At 48.9% G+C, this 21,703-nt stretch overlaps 1 pseudogene; it reads left to right on the top strand.

The window, feature by feature from the left end:
• Positions 1-13: 13 nt before the first annotated feature.
• LOC129404402 (uncharacterized) lies at positions 14-21,102 on the top strand (annotated as a pseudogene).
• The last annotated feature ends 601 nt before the right edge of the window (positions 21,103-21,703 follow it).

The raw sequence follows: 21,703 nt of genomic DNA, 5'->3' as shown, positions 1-21,703 counted from the left end.
GAGAGCCCGTTGAATGACGCCCCTGATACGCCTTTGGACTGATTGGTCCACACCCGGCGGCACCGGGGGCTTCTCCGGGTCGGTGCTGGCCGTGCGGTACCGGGGACCCAGGCTCCTGCGCGCAGTGGCCCTCGGCCGCTACCCCTGCACCCGCTTCGGTTCGCTCTCTGCTCGGGACCCGGGCGTGTTCGCCAAGTGGTTTTTCCTACGAAAGCGTTTGGTGGGAACGAGGCGTTGGCAGTGGAGTGAACTCCAGGAACGAATAAATAATACCTGGAAACGTTAGAACCTCGGCAGCCTAGTCTTTTCCAGTTTTGGGGTTTCTAGACCCACTGCACGCAGTACTGGCGGGAGTGGGCAGCGCTGGCGGGGGCGAGTCTAGTTCTCGGCGAGGCCTCGAGTAAATCGCAGCCGGGCCCGTTGCGGGTGGGGGCCCCTGTGGAAGAAGACTGGCGTTTCCCCGGAAAGCACAACCCCTCCCCCCAGTTTTAGCAGTACCACTCCAAGATACACAGAGATGACCTAGAGGTGTCAACTTTTGGACTGATGTATTTGGTTCCGCCCCGGTCCAAAGTAGAACCAGCCACAAAAGCTACAGAATAGATGACAAGTGTGACATATCCGTACCAGAGATTGTTCCCCGTTCAGAAAAAGCAATAAGGTACTCCTGTGTGCTGTAATTTGAAAAGCCTCGTGCTAAGGGAAAAGAAATCCGAATTCCACTGAGGCCCGAGGAATAGCACAACGGGTAGAGCGCTCGCCTTGCTCTTGGCCGACCAGGGTTCATGCCCCACCACCTATGATTCCCCAAGCACTGCCAGGCGTGATCCCTGAGCACTGCTGGCCAAAGGGCGGGGGGAGGGGCGCGGGGGGAATGAATTCCATTTATATGTTGCATCTAAACTAGATAAAGGGGAAGCCGGAGAAATTGTACAGCGGGTACAATTTAGGTCCACACCCAGTGGTGCTCAGGCACGCTGGCACACTGCAGACCCAGGTTAGATTCCTAGCATTCCATATGGTCCGCTGGGCACCGCCAGGAGTAACCCTGAGCAGAAGCCCCAAAACAAAACAAGCAGAAAAAAAAAAGTGTTTCTGAACTAAAGAGAGGGGGTGGGGGAGTGGTTTCTTTTTATGTGATGGAAAAGTTCTGGATTATGATTGCACAGCTCGGTCACTGCAATGGAAACCATTGCGCACTTTAAGATGAAACTGACAGTCTGTGAATCACATCTCAATAAAGAGTAAGTCCTGTTTCTTGAGGAGGGAAAGCTGGTAAGATAACTGTTTGGCTTTTTTTTTTAAATGAGGTATGCTTGGATCTGGAGATGGAGTACAGGGTTCCGGCTCTGCCTGCAGCTGACTTTGGTTCCATCCTGGCCGCTGCATACACTGTTCCCCAAGCACCACTGGGAGTGATCCCTGAGCACAGCAGGTGTGGCCCAAAAGAACCAGACAAAAAGAGACCTGTTCAAAACTATAACCTGGAGGAGCCTAAAAGTTAGCTCAGCGCCTGGAGCACATGTTTTTGTGCCATTATATCTCTGCAGTGGGATGGACCCTGGAGCGCCACCGGGAGTGACCCCTGAACACAGAGCCAGGAGCAGCCCTGAGCACCACTGGGTGTGGCCCTAAAACAAAAACTAAAAATAGAGCAAAGGGAAAGTTAAACTGGAGGAGAGGGGGCTGGAGAGATGCTTCAGCTGGTAAGGCGCTTGTCTTGCAGGCTGCCTACCTGGGTTCGATCCCTGCTCTCCGAGCACCATCAGGAATCATTCCTGAGTGTGGAGCCAGGAGTAACCCCTGGGCATCTCCAGGGGTGTCCCCCAAACAGAAGCATTAAATATACTGGAGGCGAATATAGAGAAAGTTCTAGGACAATGTTGAATTGTAAAGGCATCCCTGGCTTTCGCTAGCCATGAGCTTTGTAATAGTATTTTCTTTCTTTCAAAAAAAATTTTTCTTTAATTTCTGAATTCACCCCTGAATATTTTGGGTGGAGTCACACCGAGTGATCCTCAGAGGTTACTCCTGGATTCAGGAATTACTCTTGGAAGTGTTTGGGGGCTATATGAGATGCCAGGGATCGAACCTGAGTCAGCCACATGCAAAGCAAGCACCCAACCTGCCATCCTATCGCGCCAGCCCGTGGAGTGGTATTTTTTTTTCACACTCCTTTTAACCCTTTTCTCTCTCTTTTTTTTTTTTTTTTGCTTTTTGGGTCACACCTGGCGATGCACAGGGGTTACTCCTGGCTCTGCACTCAGGAATCACTCCTGGTGGTGCTCAGGGGACCATATGGGATGCTGGGAATCGAACCCGCATTGACCACGTGCAAGCAAACATCCTACCCGCTGTGCTATTGCTCCAGCCCCCTCTTAACCCTTTTCTTACTTGCAATCTTATCCCAGTTTTGCAACTGGGTACTTAGGAGAGACTGAACCTTTCTCACGGATGTACAGCCGCTTCAGTCTGATCATTCCTGTGGAAGCTGTTGTCTTCGCCATTGCTCCACAGGCCAACTAGCACTGTAGCACTGTAGCACTGTCGTCCCGTTATTCATCTATTTACTCGAGTGGGCACCAGTAATGTCTCCATTGTGAGACGTTGTTACTGTTTTGGGCATATCAAATGGTAGCTTGCCAGGCTCTGCTGTGTGGGCAGGATACAGCCAAATATGCTTACTATGATTTTTCCTTTGTTTCTGTGCCATACCCAGTGATGCTCAGGTCTTACTCCTGGCTCTGCATTCAGGGATCACACCTGGTGGTGCTCAGGGGATTCTTAGGGGGTGCTGGGGATCAAACCAGGGTCAATTGTGTGCAATGCAAACCCTACCCACCTGCTATTGCTCTGGTCATCTACCTATAATTTAAAATAAATTTTTGTATTGTAGTCTGAGTGGTGTGCTTACAATAGCACCAGTGTTTACGGGTTTTTTCCTTATTTTTCTTAGGTCACACCCAGCAATGCACAAGGGTTACTCCTGGTTTTGCACTCAGGAATTACTCCTGGTGGTGCTCGGGGGACTATATGGGATGCTGGGAATCGAACCTGGGTCGGCCATGTGCAAGGCAAAGGCCCTACCCACTGTGCTATGGCTCCAGCCTCAATGTTTATGGTTTTGATGTACAAAGTTACGCACCTTCACCGGGATCTTCACCAGGATCCAAGACTTCCACCACTGCCCTCATGCCTCTTCTAGTCCAACCTCTCCTACCCCACTCCCAGCCCCTTCTCCCTATCATTACTGTTAATCTACATTTTTGTGAGGGGCCACACCCATGGGTGTTCAGGGCTTACTTCTGGCTCTGCACTCAGGGATCACTCCTGAGTGATGGAGGGAGTGCATGAGGGACCCTAGGGGGTGACGTGTATAGAATACAGGTCAGCCAGGTACAAGGCAAGTGCACTATCTCTTGGGAGCCTAACTTGTCTTTTGCTGTTGTTTTCTGACCACACCTGGCTATGTTTGGGGTTTATTCCTGGCTCTGGACTCAGGAATTACTCCTAGCAGTGCTCAGCAGACTATATGGGGTGCCAGGGATCAAACACAGGTTTGTGCATGCAGCCTCCTCAGCCACAAGTCATCATTTTTAATGGCAGAATAATATTCCATTGACTATATAATAGACTACAGCTTATTTTCCCAGTGCTCTATTTAAGAACATTTAGGTTGATTCCATGTTTTGACTGCAAGGAATAATGCTGCTATGCAAACAGGGTACCAATAGCCTTCTTTTTTTTTTTGCTTTTTGGGTCACACCCAGCGATAATCAGGGGTCACTCCTGGCTCTGCACTCAGGAATTACCCCTGGCAGTGCTCAGGGGACCATATGGAATGCTGGGAATCGAACCCGGGTCAGCTGCATGCAAGGCAAGTGCCCTACCCGCTGTGCTATCACTCCAGCCCCCAAATAGCCTTTCAAATGAGTGTTTTCAGAGCCTTTGGGTAACTGCCTAGGAATGATATTATTGGGCCATCTGGAATTTCCATTTTAATTTTCTTAATGCTCTTCCATATTGTTTTTCATAGATGCTGCATTGGTTTAGTTTCCGGGAAGAGTATCTGAGGAGACAAGTACTTATACAACTAGTTTGAGTCTGAGTTCCTTGAAGACAGGGACCTGGTGACCTTTGAAATTTCAATGCCGGGGCTGGAGCGATAGCACAGCAGGTAGGGCATTTGCCTTGCACATGGCTGACCCGGGTTAGATTCCCAGCATCCCATATGGTCCCCTGAGCACTGTCAGGGGTAATTCCTGAGTGCAGAGCCAGGAGTGAGCCCTGTGCATCACCAGGTGTGACCCAAAAAGCGAAAAAGAGAAATAAAGAAATTTCAATGGCTACTTCAGCACCCAAGCATAATTAATCCACAAACTGGATTTTTTTTTTTGCTTTTTGGATCACACCTGGTGATGCACAGGGATTACTCCTGGCAGTGCTTGGGGGACCATATGGGTTGCTGGAATCGAACCCAGGTCAGCGGCATGCAAGACAAATGCCCTACCCCTGAAATTTACATTTTATTTCTTTGGCAGTGCAGGGGATTAAACCCAGGGCCTCACACACGATGCTCTATTGTTGAACTACATTCCCAGGCCACCAAATTGAACTCTTGTGTTTGTTTTTGGGCCACACTCCAGGTTTGGGGGGTGGAGGGAGCTTCTCCTGATTTATCGCTCAGGACTTTCTGGGAGATCATATGATGCTGGGAATCAAACCCAGGCCTCCTTCATGCATAGCGCCACACGCTCCAGACCTTTGAGCATCTCCCTGGCCCTCAAATGGAATGTTTTCAATACCAGGTTGTTTTTTTTTAAAAAATCTGCTTGTTGGGACTGGAGTGATAGCACAGCAGGTAGGGCATTTGCCTTGCACGCGGCTGACCCGGGTTTGATTCCCAGCATCCCATATGGTCCCCCAAAGACCGCCAGGAGTAATTCCTGAGTGCAGAGCTAGGAGTAACCCCTGTGCATTACCAGGTGTGACCCCCCCCAAAAAAATAAACCATTCTGCTTGCCACTCTTCCATGTCAGTTTATTCTTTGGTAAGGAAGGGGACAGACCCTGGGACCAGAGTGATAGTACAGAGGGGAGGGCACGAAGCCAACCCAGGTTTAATCCTTGACATCCCATATGGTCCCCTGAACAGTTCTAGGAGTAAGTTCCTGAGCATCAAGCCAGGAGTAACTCCTGACTATCACCAGGTGTGGCCCCAAATCAAACAACAAAAGAGGGAACAGATCCTGAGACTGTGAGCTAATAGGTCATGTCCCACCCAGGGCGAGGGTGGGTCCTCCTCTTGCCCAAGCCACCTCCAAACACAACACCCCTCCTCTCTCCGCTCAGCAGGGCCTTCTGACTGGAGCTAACCACCTGTTCCTTCACTCACACATCAACTAAATGCTTATCTTGTTCCACCAAGATCTAATATATCTCTAGGGCAACTCTTAGCTCACATTACTGAGCTGAGCAAACTAGGCAAACCCTTATTTTTTTTTCCCCTGACTTCCTTGTGAGCTGAACTACCTGGGAAGATCCACGTCGCTGTTTGTGACATTTTATTCCCCCACACGTGACCATTAAGCCGGAATCTTCCAAAAGTGCTGTGTGTTGAAGATAGGGGCCGGTCGCAAGATACAGGGAACTGAGAATGGGTGTTGCAAGGGCTGTTGGTGGCTGTTGGAGACTGGAATGAGGAGAAGCAGAGATAAGAAGATGGCACTCAAGATGCAAGGAGGTCCGGTCTCAAAGCAAATGGTGCGACTTTCAACATGTGCACTGGACAAGGGAGCTGGGGGAAAGTACCAAGACTCAAACGCAACAGTACCGAGTCACCCCGGGGAAGCTGTGGACGTCAGGACCTCAGGAGGAGCCCGAGACAAAGCTATCCACCCTGGCGGAATCCGAGAGGCTATCCAGCGGGGAAGGGTGTGGGGGGAGGGAGTGCAGTTCCCAGGGGCTGGCAATGCTATTTTCTTTTCCTTTTTGGGTTTTGGGCATCCACAGTGGTGACTCCCGCTCTGCGCTGGGATTGTCACAATGGGTGCACTGTATCAAGTAAAAAGGAGTCTGATAACCATCAGCGGCCCAAGACAACCAGCAAACGGTGCCCACTTCTTGGCGCCCCCACCCCTGCTTTTGTTTTGACCCTGTAAATCTTACACGGATTTTGCCCACAGTGCAACTCTCCAGAGACCTACAAACCTCACGCGGAGCTCTTACTAAACGCTTGCTGGGGGCTGGAGCGATAGTACAGCAGGTAGGGCATTTGCCTTGCACGCAGCCGACCCGGGTTTGATCCCTGGCATCCCATATGGTGCCCCCAAGCACCGCTAAGAGTAATTCCTGAGTGCAGAACCAGGAGTAACCCCTAAGCATTGCTGGGTGTGACCCAAAAGCAAAAAATAATAATAAATAAAATAAAAATAAAATAAACACTTGCTGGATTCTCTTCATCTCTCTGCCAAGCTGGCATGGTCCCTGGAACAACATTCCTCCCTGGATGGCCCTTCCCTCTCTCTCCCTCTCTCACTTCTGCTCCACCCAGGGGTGTCTGGGAAGGTCAGAATAAAGGAGGAGGAATGTGCTTTGCAGGCGTTGATCTTGGGGGAAGCAACAGCAATCCAGAAGAGTGGGAAGGACATGAGTATCTCGGGCATCGCAGCCTGTGACGCTTTCTGTCACTTCTGTCACCTTGGTTCTCTGTGGCCCAAGGAGGGCAGGGCCCCCCTGATATCCACAGGCTCCCTCAAAGCCAGGGCTAGTTGCATTCCCAGGTGTAGGAGAATCATGTGGAACAGCAGCGAAGCAAACCCAGACACCCCTGAAATAGGACTGTCACTGTCACTGTCATCCCATTGCTCACCGATTTGCTTGAGCGGGCACCAGTAATATCTCCATTGTGAGATTTGTTGTTACTGTGTTTGGCATATTGGATACGCCACGGGTAGCTTGCCAGGCTCTGCCGTGTGGGAGAGATACTCTCGGTAGCTTGCCAGGCTCTCTGAGAGGGCCGGAGGAATCGAGCCTGGGTCGGCTTCATGCAAGGCAAACATCCTACTGCTGTGCTATCGCTCCAGCCCCCTGAAATAGGAACTCTCCTAAATAGTGCCTGGAGCCCCGAGATAGTCGACACCACATGACTTCTTTCTTTCTTTCTTTCTTTCTTTCTTTCTTTCTTTCTTTCTTTCTTTCTTTCTTTCTTTCTTTCTTTCTTTCTTTCTTTCTTTCTTTCTTTCTTTCTTTCTTTTCTTTTCTTTCTTTCTTTTTTTAATTAAATCATTGTCTGATACAGTTACAAAGCTTTCATGTTTGAGTTTCAGTCATAAATGATCAAACACCCATCCCTCCACCAGTGCACATTCTCTACCACTAATGTCCCCAGTATCCCCTCCTCCATCCCAACCCCCGCCCCCTCGCTGCCTCTTTGGAGGACAATTTCCCCCATACTCTCTCTCTGCTTTTGGGAATTATGGTTTGCAATACAGATATTGAGAGGCTATCATGTTTGGTCCTTTATCTACTTTCAGCACACATCTGCCTTCCCGATCGATCCCTCCAACCATCGTTGTCTTAGTGATCCCTTCTCTATTCCAGCTTCCTTCTCCCCCAGCTCATGAGACAGGGTTCCAACTATGGGGCAATATTCCTGGCCTTTTTGTCTACTGTCCTTGGGTAGCAGTCTCGTGTTATTTTACATTCCACAAATGAGTGCAGTCCTTCTATGTCTGTCCCTCTCTTTCTGACTCATTTCACTTAGCATGATACTCTCCATGTCCATCCACTTATAAGCAAATTTCATGACTTCATCTTTCCTAACAGCTGCATAGTATTCCATTGTGTAGATGTACCAAAGTTTCTTTAACCAGTTATCTGTTCTTGGGCACTCAGGTTGTTTCCAGATTCTGGCTGTGAACAGTGCTGAAATGAACATACAGGTGCAGATATCATTTCTACTGTGATTTTTTGCACTCTATATTCCCAGAAGTGGTATTGCGGATTTTGATAGATAGGAATCTATGGATTTTGATAGATAGGAATACAGGGTTTATGGAGCTAATCCCATGAGACGGGAGGCTAAGTTGTTCATTGAAACTTTACATATCTAAAAACTCTTGCCTATTTGGCTAGAAAACTCCCACAAACCCTGTTACCCTTGCTCTCATTTTTGGTGCCTGGTATTTCTTCATTCCTGCCAAGTGGCTATCAGGACGCTTGGACAGAATTTTTATTTAATTCTTTTTTACTGAATCACCATGAGACACACAGTTATAAGGTTGTTTTAGTTATACAATGTCCCAATAGCCATGTCCGTTCACCAGTGTCCGTGTACAATTCCCAGCACCAATGGCCCCGGTTGTTTCCCGCTCACCACCCCCTCCCAACACTCTCTCTCTCTCTCTCTCTCTCTCTCTCTCTCTCATCCTCTCTCTCTCTCTCTCTCTCTCTCTCTCTCTCTCTCTCTCTCTTAGGTACATATATATTACTTTACTCTGCCTCCTATCAGCACTTAGTTCTTGCCCCAGAGTGATCATTTCCAACTATCTTTGTCATAGTGATCCCTTTTCTCCCTAACAGCCACCCCGCTCACACTTTGGCACGCTTCCAACTGTGGACCAGTCCTTCAGGTCTCCTTTCTATTGTCCTAGGGTAATAGTCTCACGCTCTGTGTGTGTGTTTTTTAAATCCCATAGATGAGTGCAATCATTCTATGTCTGTCCTGCTCCCTCTGACTTATTTCATTCAGCGTGATACTCTCCGTGATACAATCACATGGTTTAAACTTTTTCTCTTATTGATAAAATGTATCATATTAATTTACTTGCAAATGTTAAACCCTCCTTGCATCGCCATACTGAAGTCTCCCATACTTCAGAAAGGTATGATCTTTCTGATGAGTTGTTGGATTCTATTTGCTAGTATTTTGTTGAGGAGCTTCACATCTGTGTTCATCAGGGATATTGGCCTGTAACTTTCTTTGTTGCTGGATATCTCTGTCTGCTTTGGGTGTCAGGGTGATATTTGTTTCATAGAAAGTGCTTGGGAATGTTTCTGTTTCTTCTATTTCCTGGAAAAACTTGAAAAGGATTGTCAGTAGTCCTCTTTAAGGTTTGAAAATTCATCCATCTGGGCCTGGGCTTTTGTTATGGGGAAGACTTTTGATTACCATTTCAATTTCCTCTCTAGTCTGCCCAGCTATTCCAGATCTTCTTGGCTCAGCCTTGGGAGGTTATTGGAATCCAGGAATGTATCCATTTCTTCTAGGTTCTCTTGTTCCATGGCATAAAGATTCTCAAAGTAATTTCTGATAATCCTTTGAATTTCTGTGGTTTCTGTTGTGATGCCTCCCTTTCATTTCTGATTCGGTTTATTAAAATTCTCTCTTTCTTTGTGTCTCTTGCTAGTGGTTTATCAATCTCATTTTTCTAAAGAACCAGTTCTTGGTTTCATTGATTTTTTTGGGTTATTTTTTGGGGGTTCCAGTTCGTTAATTTCTGCACTAAGTTTTATTATTTCCCTCCTCCTGCCTGGTTTGGACTCCTTTTTTTGGTCATTTTCCAAGATCTTAAGCTGTGAAGATTAAGCCTGCTCATTCCCCAGGGGCTCGAGGTGCCAGCAAGGCTGGGTTGGTGAGACTGTGCCCAGGGTGCAGCCTTGCCGCTGGCTCCGAGGCGGGCTGTGGCTACGAGGCTGGGCTCTTGGGAAGGATTCTCAATGCTAACTACAGGGCCATCCTGACACAATGCACTGTGGGTGGTGCAGGTGTGCCAAAGAAGCATACTTGTCTGGACTGGAACCCCAAACTAAAATCACACAATGGCCAACACTTTCAGAACGGCTGAACTTATGTCAAACCATCATCACCGACTAAGCCATGTTTACTAGCTACCTCAAAGTTGGTTTGAACATGGCCCAGCAGAAAACATGTTTTTAACCTAAAAGTTGTTTGCTGATAAAGAAAGGGTAGCAATGGGGCTAGAGCGATAGCACAGCAAGTAGGGCATTTGCCTTACACGCAGCCGACCTGGGTTTGATTCCCAGCATCCCATATGGTCCCCCGAGCATGGCCAGGAGTAACTCCTGAGTGCATGAGCCAGGAGTAACCCCTTGCATCGTTGGGTGTGACCCAAAAAGGAAAAAAAATAAAAAGAAATGGGTAGCTAGGACTGGAGAGATAGTACAGTATGTAAAGCACTTGGCTTCCAGGCCATGAAAATCCTGCGATTTGTTTATAAGTGTAATGCCGACTCTTGTGTCATTATTTTACTTCAATAAAGAACCTGTGTCTTGGGACCAGAGCAATAGTACAGCAAGTAAGACACTTGCCTTGTACATGATCAAACCAACTTCATTCCTTGGCTCTTCACCTGGTTTCCTCCACACTGCCAGGAGTGAACCCTAAGCACAGAGCAAGGTGTAAGGTCTGAGCACTGCCAGGTGTGACCTCAAAACCAAACAAACATAAAAAGAACTTGCATCTTATTTAACAAATTGCAAACTTGTGCTATGTCCCTGCAAAACAGAGATCAGAGCTCTAGAGTTGAAAATAGTCCCATGGGGTGGGCTTTTTGCCCTCCCCCATCTTGAAGTTGGGCACCCACACAAAATGAAGCTGGCAGCTGGACCCTCAGTGTTTTGCTCCTGGAACCACCTCCCCTTCCAGGCACCCCCCCTTAAACTGTCAATCTAACATCTTAAACTCAGCACTGTTCACAGTAGCCAGAATCTGGAAACAAGTGCCTGAAAACAGACAAGTTTGGTTAAAGAAACTATGGTACATCAACACAATGGAATACCATAGAGCTGTTAGAAAAAAATGAAGCAATAAAATTCATTTGTAAATGGATGGACATGGAGAGTATCATGCTGAGTGAAATAAGTCAGCAGAGGGACATACATAGAATGACTGCATTCATATGTAGGACATAAAAAAAACATAGTATGAGACTAACACCCAAGGACAGTAGAAACAAGGGCCAGGAGGACCGCTCCATGGTTGGAAGCCTACCTCAAGGGCCAGGGTAGAGGGTAGTTGGGTCAGAGAAAGGACCATTATGACAGTGATGGTTGGAAGGGATTGCTCTGGATGGGAGATGTGTGCTTAAAGTGGGTAAAGGACCAAACATGGTGGCATCTCAGTATCTGTCTGGCAAACCACGATGCCCAAAAGTAGATAGAGAGAAAGACAAAGAAGAAAAGTGCCTGTCATAGAGGCAGACTGGGGGAAAGGGAGAGGGGGTAGTGGCAGGAGGGATACAGGAGATATTGGTGGTGGGAAATGTATACCGGTGGAGGGACAGATATTGGAATATTGTATAACTGAAGTCGGATTGTGAAAGCTTTGTAACTGTATCTCATGGCAATTCAATATTGATTAATTAATGAAAAAAAACCCTAAATGTTCCCATGAGACTCCGTACCAGGCTGTTTTCACTCGGGGTGCCCCAGAGGGGGGCAGGTGAGAACCCTCCCTGCCCCAAGGGACCCAGCCCTGGCAGCCAACTTCCACTACCCAACCGCTGCCATGCTCCAGGACGCTTTCTGGACTGCATGGCCGTGCATTATAAGACACTTCCTACCCATTTTCCATAATTACCACACCATATTTGATGGAGTTCAGACAGTAGGCAACAAATCATAGAGAGTTTTATATATATATATATATATATATATATACACATACACATACATACATATACCTCTCGGAGAGCCTGACAAGCTACCAAGAGTATCCTGCCTTCACGGGGAGACCCTGGCAAGCTACCCAGGGCATATTTGATATGCCCAAAACAGTAACAATAGGTCTCATTCTCCTGACCCCGAAAGAGCCTCCAATCATTGGGAAAGATGAGTAAGGAGAGGCTGCTAAAATCTCAGGGCTGGGAGGAATAGAGACGTTACTGGTTCCCGCTCGAGTAGACTGATTAACAATGGGATGACAGTGATACAGAGACAGTAAAATGGTCCCATGAAGCTGACCTTGGGGCAAAACACAAATCTTAAGTGTTATCAACACCCAAAAGGAGAGAGAGAGCAAAAGGGAATGCCCTGCCACTGAGGCGGGGTGGGGTGGGGAGGATGAGGTGGGGGTGGTGGGAGGGATACTGGGATCGTTGGTTGTGGAGAATGGGCACTGGTGGAGGGATGGGTACTTGACCATTGTATGACTGAAACATAAGCATGAAAGTTTGTAAGTCTGTAACTGCACCTCACGGTGATTCATTAAAAAAAAATCTTAAATGTTCTCATTCATGAAATCATGCCACCAAACAAAACTCTCAAGAGAGAAGGACAGATGAGAAAGGAGATGAAAGAGAAGAAGTGGGGCATGGGGGGAAAAAAAGGAAGAGGGAAAATAAATATGGTGAATAATTGACCTTGATGGGGAAGGAATCAGAAAACTTTCTCTCTTGGAAAAAATATTCCCTTCTGGGGGCTGGAGCAGTAGCACAGCGGGTAGGGCATTTGCCTTGCACGCAGTCAACCCGGGTTCAATTCCCAGCATCCCATATGGTCCCCTGAGCACCGCCATGGGTGATTCCTGAGCGCAGAGCCAGGAGTAACTCCTGTGCATCACCAGGTGTGACCCCCCCCAAAAAAAAAATCCCTTCTGCAGACACTGCAAAGCGTAACAGTGACGAATCCTGTTAGTCTCTGAAGCAAATATCTATGAGCAAATATCTAAAAGATACAACGACCAGTTGTACCCCTTCAAGTAATACTATTCATCTTCCCTTTCCATCTTTGACTGATTCTCATGTTTGATCAGGTTTTTCTTAGAAGCCCACACAGAAGGCTTGGAGCCCCAGAATGCTTCAACCCGTGAAGTGAGTGTTAGTCATTTGTTAGACTAACAAATGCTAGTCATCGGAGGTGAAAATAATCAGGATTAAGCGCAGTTAGAAGCAGACGAGCGAACTGGTGATGGCTGAAAGAGCCCTTCCTGGATTCCACTCTCAGTTTGCCACCTCTTCATTCTGCAACTCACACCACGTATCCCAGGTCAGTTTACAACAGTGGGGGGGGGGTAGTAACCCCGGGAAGTGACCAAGTGAGAAGCTAGGCGGTGCTTCGAATCCAATACATCACCACACGTTTTCCTTGCTCCTCTCACTATCCCATGCGCATCCCCCTTATTCGTCTACCCTGCTCTCTCCCTATAGAAGCTATAGGTTGGTGCGGAGACAACGCCACCCTCTGCCGTCCGCCTTCCTCTCACCTGCGAGCACACCTCCTTGCCCTTCGTAAGGGGCCTTAGAGCAATGCTGCTTTCCTTGGGATCTGTCTTTGCTCCACTAAACTTCTTTCTAGACTTGATTTCTCTGTCTTGCTCTTGAATTCTTTTGTGTGGTGAAGTCAGGAGCCTGGATTGGGCGGGGGTGGGGGCAGAGAGCAGGGCTGACAGCGTCAGTCCTAACTGGGCTCCCCTCTACCATTCTGGTGCTGTTCGTCTGGTGATGGAGCCCCTCCCAGTTGCCAACTGTCGGAGCCGGCAGAATTGCACCAGGACTGATGCCATCAGCTTGGGTCGGCCAGAAAGCGAACAGCTCCCACCTCAGTGGTTGCTGAAACTGCTCTCTCTGTCTCTGTCTTTCTGTCTCTGTGTCTCTGTGTCTCTGTCTGTCTCCCACTCTCTCTCTCTCGGTTTTTTCTCTCTCGCTCTCTCGGTTTCTCTCAGGCCACAACCTCATCTTTACCTGTCCGATGTAGCTCCATCTTCCCCCAAACCCAGGGGCTTAGGTCCAGATCCATAAGAATTTTTTTCCAGCAAAAATAGCGTGAGGAAGGGCTGGAGCGATAGCACAGCAGGTAGGATGTTTGCCTTGCATGCGGCCGACCCTGGTTAGATCCCCAGCATCCCATATGGTCCCCTGAGCACCACCAGGAGTAATTCCTGAGTGCAGAGCCAGGAGTAACCCCTGTGCATCGCCGGGTGTGACCCCCCAAAAAAATAGAGTGAGGAATGCAAATGAACGTTTTCAAGAGCAGTAGTGAGAGAAGAAGGCAGAAAAACAGAGCATTCTCCCCAAAAGCAGAGCGAGAGTCTGCGGAGGGGGAATTGTAACAGTCCCTGGAGCGATTACTGTTGCAAGGGGAGGTGAGCAGGGTCAGGGGTGGTCGGACTCAGCTCATTGCATGGAGGGGAGACCCACAAGGGCCCCTAGAACCTGTCTTCTGCCCAGGGTCCCGGGGCCGAGTCCACAATCAGAGTTTCCCGTCCCAGCTCCCGACAGGAGCAAGTGTCTTAGGACCAATCCCCGAAGTCTCTCACCAAGCCCAGGACTTCTACATTCATCGCTCAGTTGCTTTCGGCGACTCCCATGAGGAGTGAGGGGACTCGAGTTCAAGGAAACTACTGAGAAAAAGAGAAAGAAAAGAAGCTCTCCAGCTCAGAGAACTTCCCAGCAGGCAGGAAGAGACATCTACCAAGAGATCCTGCTTGGCGGAGGGATTTCCCGAGCCAGGCCCCCCAGAGCCTGTAACTCACCTGTGCCTGGGTCTCAAAGGGGGTCTAGGCCTGGCTCCTAGTGCCCCTAGATTTGGTTTTAAGGGTCACACCCATCCTGGTTCTGCACTCAAGAATTACTCCTGGCAGTGCTCGGGGAGTCCTATGTGTTGCTGGAGATCGAACCCAGGTGGGTCATGTGCCAGACAAACGCCCTCCCCGCTACCCTCTTGCTTGGACCCCTGGAAATTATTGGTGGAGAGAGGGTCCTTGGAATCCCACAATGAAACCAGCTGCTTACCAGAAGCTACAACGATATCAAAGGCTGGAAAAGAAAACTCTAGGATTTGAGGGAAAAACAAGGACTTAGAAAGGTGGTTTTGGGACTGGAGCTATAGTACATTGGGGAGGGGTTTGCCTTGCACGCGGCCAACCAGCATCCCCTATGGTTCCCTGAGCACCACCAGGAGTAATTCCTGAGCGTAGAGCCAGGAGTAACCCCTGTGCATCACCAGGTGTGACCCGAAACGGAAAAAATAAGGAAGGAGGAAGGAAGGAAGGAAGGAAGGAAGGAAGGAAGGAAGGAAGGAAGGAAGGAAGGAAGGAAGGAAGGAAGGAAGGGAGGGAGGGAGGAAGGAAGGAAGGAAGGAAGGAAGGAAGGAAGGAAGGAAGGAAGGAAGGAAGGAAGGAAGGAAGGAAAGAAGGAAGGGAGGAAGGGAGGAAGGGAGGGAGGGAGGGAGGGAGGGAGGGAGGGAGGGAAGAAGGAAGGAAAGAAGGAAGGGAGGAAGGGAGGAAGGGAGGGAGGGAGGAAAGGAGGGAGGGAGGGAAGGAGAAAAAAGAAGGAAGGAAAAGAAAGAAAGAAAAAAAGAAAGAAAGAAAGAAAGAAAGAAAGAAAGAAGGAAAGAAAGAAAGAAAGAAGGAAGGAAAGAAAGAAAGAAAGAAAGAAAGAAAGAAAGAAAGAAAGAAAGAAAGAAAGAAAGAAAGAAAGAAAGAAAGAAAGAAAGAAAGAAAGAAAGAAGGGAGGGAGGGAGGAAGGAAGGAAAGAAGGAGCCATAAGGCAGTGGGTAGGGTGTTTGCCCTACATTTGGCCAACCCCGATTGGATCCCCGGCATCTCATATGGTCTCCTGAGGACCAGGAGTAATTCCTGAGAGTCGAACCAGGACTAACCCCAGAGTATCTCCGGGTGTGACCCGAAATCCCCCAACCCTCTCCCCCCAAAAAAAAGGAGAGAGAAAGAGAAAGGGAGAGAAAGCAGAAAAGTTACTGCTTTGTTTTGGTTTGGGGTCTCTCCCTGTGATGCTCAGGGCTTCCCCCTGGATTAACATGAAGAGATCACTCCTGGTGGTGTTTGGGGACCATATACAGTGTTGGGGCCCGAACCCAGTTTGGTTATGTGCAAGGCAAGAGCCTTCCCCAGTGTCGTGGCTCCCTGTTCGCTCTGGTTCAATCCTCAGCATCCCACATGATCTCCAGAGCACTGCCAGGGGTAATTTCCAAGTGTATAGCCAGAACTAGCCCTTGAACATCTCCGGGGTAACCCGAAAAGGAAAATAATATTAATAAAATAAAACCTTTAATAAAAATATGAGCTCCAGCCTTTGAACCATCTCCCCAGCCCCAGATGTATAAACTTGGGTTGTTTTAGATCCCTCATACAAACGGAAAGAGACAATACTTTTCTTTCTGTGACTGGTTTCCTTCCCCCCAGTATTATATTCTCAGACTTCACTCCTATTACAGAATGTCCTTTTTGAGGAAGAAAATATGTTGTGTGTGCATGCTACATTGTCTTTACCCATTCATCTATGGATGGGTATTCCCGCAGGTTGCTTATTCTTTATTGTGTTGCAGTGATCATAAGAGCACTAATATCTCTTTGAAATCTCAATTTCAGTTCTTCTGGATCAGTACCAGAAGTGGGATTGTAAATCACTTGGCATCTTGTTTTTAATCTGGGGAGGAGCAGTCACAATATTTTCCATAGTAACTGCTCCGTTTTTTCACTCTCCCCAATAGTGCACAAGAAGTCATTCTCCCACATCCTTACCGACAGTTGCAGTCTTTGGTTTCTGAAAAGAACCTCCCTTATCAGATGTAAGGTGTGCCTTTGATGTCCTTTTCTGGGAGGTTTGTGACATCGAGAATCTTTTCATGTACCCATTGGCTGTTTGTATGTCTTTGAGAAAGAAATGTCTGTTCAAGACTTTCCTCCACCTTCTAAATAGGCCATTCATTTTTTCGCTTTTAAGCTAGACGTATTTTTAAAAGCACAATGAGAGATTAAGGCATTACTACCTACGTGGTTTGCAAACAGTTTCTCCCTCTTTGTAGATTGCCTTTTTCACCCTGGTGATTGCTTCCTTTGCTGTATGGAAGTTGTTTTTGTTCTTGTCTTTCGAATACACCCTCTGGTGTTCAGGGCTTACTTTAGCTCTGTGCTCAGGAATCACTCCTGGTGGGGTTCAGGGGATCAAACAGGGATTGACTGCATCAATACAAGCACCTCACCCCTGTACTATCCATCTCTGGCCCATAAATGTCCTGATGACCCATCACAAGTCCAGCTGCTGAGTGCCAGCCTGGGACGGGCTGGCAGGACTCTGGGGCTGCCCTGGCAGTGGGGTCTAGCTTTGGTGAACGGAAACCTCCACCATCAGAAGAAACGAGAGAAACATAAGACCCCTGTGAGATCTCGTTGTCTGCCCACAGATCCTCGGTTTGAAAATATACTTCCCGGGCGTCACCCCCTTTCACCCCCAGAAATACTTCCAGCTGCTTCCAAGTACCTGAACCCGCCCTCCCTCCAACTCTCTCTATCCAAACTGACCTTGGATACCAGCCTGACCTCTCTCCTGTACCGGCCTCCCACCCCAGAAGTCCTGGAGGTAAGACCTCCACTTACTACCTGAGGGGTCCCACCCAGGACACTATGCCATGGGCAGCTCCCTGGGGGTCATCTGGGTAGCCGGAGACCACTGTGGTCGGCCCAAGACTGACGGCAGGGACCTGTTCCGGGCACAGCTTCTGGGCCCCCAACTTGAAGGTAGTGGTCCAGGGGGAGGTGGCACCTACCTGCTCCCTGTCCCCTGCTCTGGGCGGTCCCAGGCGGCTGCATCTACGGCTCATGCACTCCAGCGGGGCCGTGGGGGGTTCAGCGGAGAATCTGGAGAGAGAGAGAAAAAGGGGCCACCGTGGACTTTAGAGGCTATTTCCGGGGACTGTCAGGACACAGGAAAGTTGTGACTTACAATGTGGACTTTCCAGTCAACTACGGCAAAAGTCATCTGTGCAGGACAAAGATGTGGACTTGGGGAGCCCTGGTTCTGTGCACGTCCCCCACTCCCTGCCTTGAAATGCTTTGGTGGCACATTCTACTGGAGGACATTGGGTGGTGACCACTCCCCAGGGAGAGAACGCAGAGCTGGATAGTATAAGAAAGATGGGACAAAGTGGGTTTTTTTAAAGCTCTTCACCTTAGCAGCTCAAAGCCCTATGATCTGAGTTTGGGGTTTTGATGCTGCTTTGTAACTCAGCCGTGCAATGCATAGTGCTTGTTTCACAGGCTGGTCAGGTTTTGGTAAATGTGTAGCCAGAGAAATTGTGATGGATTGTAATTCCATCACAATCCAGAGGTGGAACCGCGCCCCCTAGAGGTTCCCGAGGCCCCTGCAGTCGTTTCATACCCGCCACCGGCCCCAAGCAAAGGTTGATGGACTTTCTCTTAGCCGTAAAGCATGTAGGTACCTGGTTTCTTTTGCTTAGTGACATAATTGTTTATCATTTCCTAGTTTTTTTAAATTGAATCACGATAAGATACACAATCTCAAAGCTTTCATGATGGGTTTCAATCATGCAATGTTCCGACACCAGTGTACATTTCTGACCACCAATGTCCCCAGGTCCCCTCCCGCCAGCCCCAACGCCTCGCCGGTCTCTTGGCAGGAGCTTTTCTTCTTTCTCTCTCTCTTCCCTGTGAAACGTTTCTGAGTGGTTTTGTGTAATCAATGGATTGAACAAAAAACAATCGGGTCACTTCCAGACTGGGAGGGGACTCTAAATATAGTTGCTATGAACAGAAGGTGTTTGTAGGCAAATATTTCTCTTTCTCTTGGATAAATACCTGTGAAAGAGAGGAAATTTTTGTATGACTTTGTGTAGAACAGCTTTTAATTTAGGAAGAAACTGAGCAGATGGCAGCACGTTCTTGTATTTGCTTTCCTTATGCTCACACCCCCCACCCCCATCAACCTGGAATATTTGTTGCAATTCCAGAGCCAACATCAATGCCTTGGTATTCGCTACTGTCCATGGTTTATTTCAATTTCTTTGCCTTTTGAGCAGTGGAGGTAGGGACCCTCCCAAGCTGTGCTCCAGAGGTCTGGGCCCCCACCGATGATTCCAGGATCCAGGCTGGAGTAATAGTACAGTGGGGAAGGCTCTTGCCTTGCACACAGCTGACCTGGGTTGGATTCCTGGCATCCCTTATGGTCTCTCAGCACCGCCAGGAGTAATTCCTGAGTACAGAGCCAGGAGTAACCCCTGAGCATCACCGGGTGTGTCCCCAAACCAAAAAACAATGATTCCAGGATCTCCACCAGGAGTTCTAGGCTGGCAGGGACAGTGGGGCTGGGCAGCACCTAAGAATGTGCCGTGGTACCCTGGCTCTGCAGTGCTGAGAGTTCCCGGACTCCCCAGTGAAAACCCCACACCCTTCTGTGCTCAAGGGCCTCTGGACTGCACCCAAGATGCTCAGGGCACCAGCCAATAGAATCAAGGTTGACCACAGGCAAAAGCATCAGCCTGAACCCTGTACAATGTCTCTGGCACCAGATTTCTTTACTTTTCGCCTAATGTCATTTTTCTGTTGCAGAACCCCCTTCAGAATGACATGTTACATGAAATTTCTCATTCTTTTTCTTTTTTTTTCTTTTTGCTTTTTGGATCACAACCGGCGATGCACAGGGGTTACTCCTGGCTCTGCACTCAGGAATTACCCCTGGCCGTGTTCAGGGGACCATATGGGATGCTGGCAATCGAACCCGGGTCAGCCGCTTGCAAGGCAAACGCCCTACCCGCTGTGCTATTGCTCCAGCCCCCGAAATTCCTCATTCTTTTTTGCTTTGGATGAGTGTTGAGAATCCATTCAAACCTTGGTTCCTTCAACCCAATTCAATTCCATTTTTTTCTCCCTTGCCTTTTTTGCCTTCTTTTTTTATTTCCCCTATTTCCTTTTTTTTGGTTCTTTTGGTTGTTGCTTTTTTTTTTTTTTTTGAGCCCAATGGTACTCAGGGATGACTCCTGACTCTGTAATCAGGAATTATTCCTGGCAGGGATTGGGAAACCATATGGGAATAGAACCTGGGTTGGCCATGTACAAGGCAAGTGCCCTCCATGCTGTATTATCGCCCTGACTCCTCTATTGCCATTTTGTCCCCTGGCCTTTGGGTCATACCTGGGGATGCTTGAGGATTGCTCTCAGCTTGGTGCTTAGGGAAGCATGTGGTGCTGGGGATGGAACTGGGGGTTCTGCGTGCAAAGTGTGTGCTTCCTTCCCTCCCTCTTTCCTTCCTTCTTTTTCCCTCCCTCAGATCTCTCACAGGCCTGATGTTCCAGATATACTTGGGTCATCCCACCCAGCAGTGCTCAGCTACTGCCCAACATCTCAGGGGTCTCACACAGAGCCACAGATCAAACTGGGGTGCAGCACCTGACAGTGCCCGCCTCCAGTCCCCTGCATGTTCGCCACAAGACCCCAAGTCTTTCATGCAAGTTTCTGCTTCCTTGGTGAACACTTGGATTGGACGATCATTTTTTTAAAAACATAGCCTGTGTCTCGTGAGTCCACCATCTGGATTCCCTGAGGTTTCTATCTTCCAGTTATTTGATGGTTCTTTGGGAAGTGGGTGGTCTATGGGGGGGGGGGGGGGGGAATATTCCTGACGCTGTACTCGGGAGTGCCCTCTGGCGGTGCAGGGTGGAGGCGCGGGTGGGGATCACGTGGTGCCAGGGCTCAATCACCCGCGTCAGCTGCGTGCAGGACAAGCTCCATTTGTCCACCCATCTCTCTGGCCTCCCATTTGTTTGGAGAGGGGCTGGCTTTTTGGGTCACACCAGCGACGCTCAGGGGCTCCTTCTGACTGTGCTCAGGCATCACTCGTTTGGAAATGAGCCGCCTGGCAGCCTATTCTCCCCTTCTCCCCCACCGTGGCTTCCCTGAGGCCAGTAGATCTTCACCTATCAGAGGGGGCCTCTGCTGGCCGTGGTGCTGCTCAGGCGCACCCCGTGGCCTCCTGCACTCCGTGGCTGGGCGCTGCAGGGTGCAGGGCCCCGGCGTCCACTTCACTGCCTTCCCCGCGTCCATCTCCGTGCAACGCCTGGCCGGGATCCGGGCGGCTGTGTCCGCGCTGCTGGCCCCGGAAGCCTCCCCCTGGTGGTCACCGAGCTCGTCAACACCCGCTACTAGTCCGGGCACCGCAGCGACTGGCTCACGCTCCTGCGCGCCGCCTTCAGCCGCCTGCGCGTGGCCTTCGTGGACGCGTGGGTCATGAAGTCCAGCCTGTCGCTGCCCGACAGCAGCCACCCAGGGCGGTTCATCGGGCGCAAGGAGGTGGACGTCCTGCTGGGGACCCATGTGCAGAGCCAGGAGTAAGCCCGAGCACCCCTAGGTGTAGCCCCCAGACAAACAAACAATGAGTTCAGGAAAAGCCTGTATTTATTCCTGATCTCAAAGTATTTTCTATAACTACTATTCTAGGGGTGTATTCCCCAGACGGTACTATCACCTCCTCACATTTTGAAGTTATAAAATACATCAGAAACAAAGTGTGAAGCAGCTGAAGAGACAAATCAAGCCAATAAAAATTTTGGCTATTGGAGGAAGAGAGCGAAAGGGAGAGAGATACTGAGGATACGAAGAGAGTGACAGAGAGACTTTAGAAATCAGGTCAACTGGGGCTGGAGCGATAGCACAGCGGGTAGGGCGTTTGCCTTGCATGCGGCCGGCCCGGGTTCGATTCCCAGCATCCCATATGGTCCCCCGAGCACCGCCAGGAGTAATTCCTGAGTGCAGAGCCAGGAGTGAGCCCTGAGCATCACTAGGTGTGACCCAAAAAGCAAAAAAAAAAAAAAAAAAAAACCAGAAATGAGGTCAAATCAGATTTTTTCCAAAGGAAAAACATCTCAAACTGCAATATAAGACAAGGATGGTATCTTTACTGAAGAAAATTTATTATTATTATTATTATTATTTG

The sequence above is a fragment of the Sorex araneus genome, chromosome 4 (assembly GCF_027595985.1).
Source record: "Sorex araneus isolate mSorAra2 chromosome 4, mSorAra2.pri, whole genome shotgun sequence".
NCBI lineage: Eukaryota > Metazoa > Chordata > Mammalia > Eulipotyphla > Soricidae > Sorex > Sorex araneus.
This window is presented reverse-complemented; position numbering and strand designations above follow the sequence as displayed.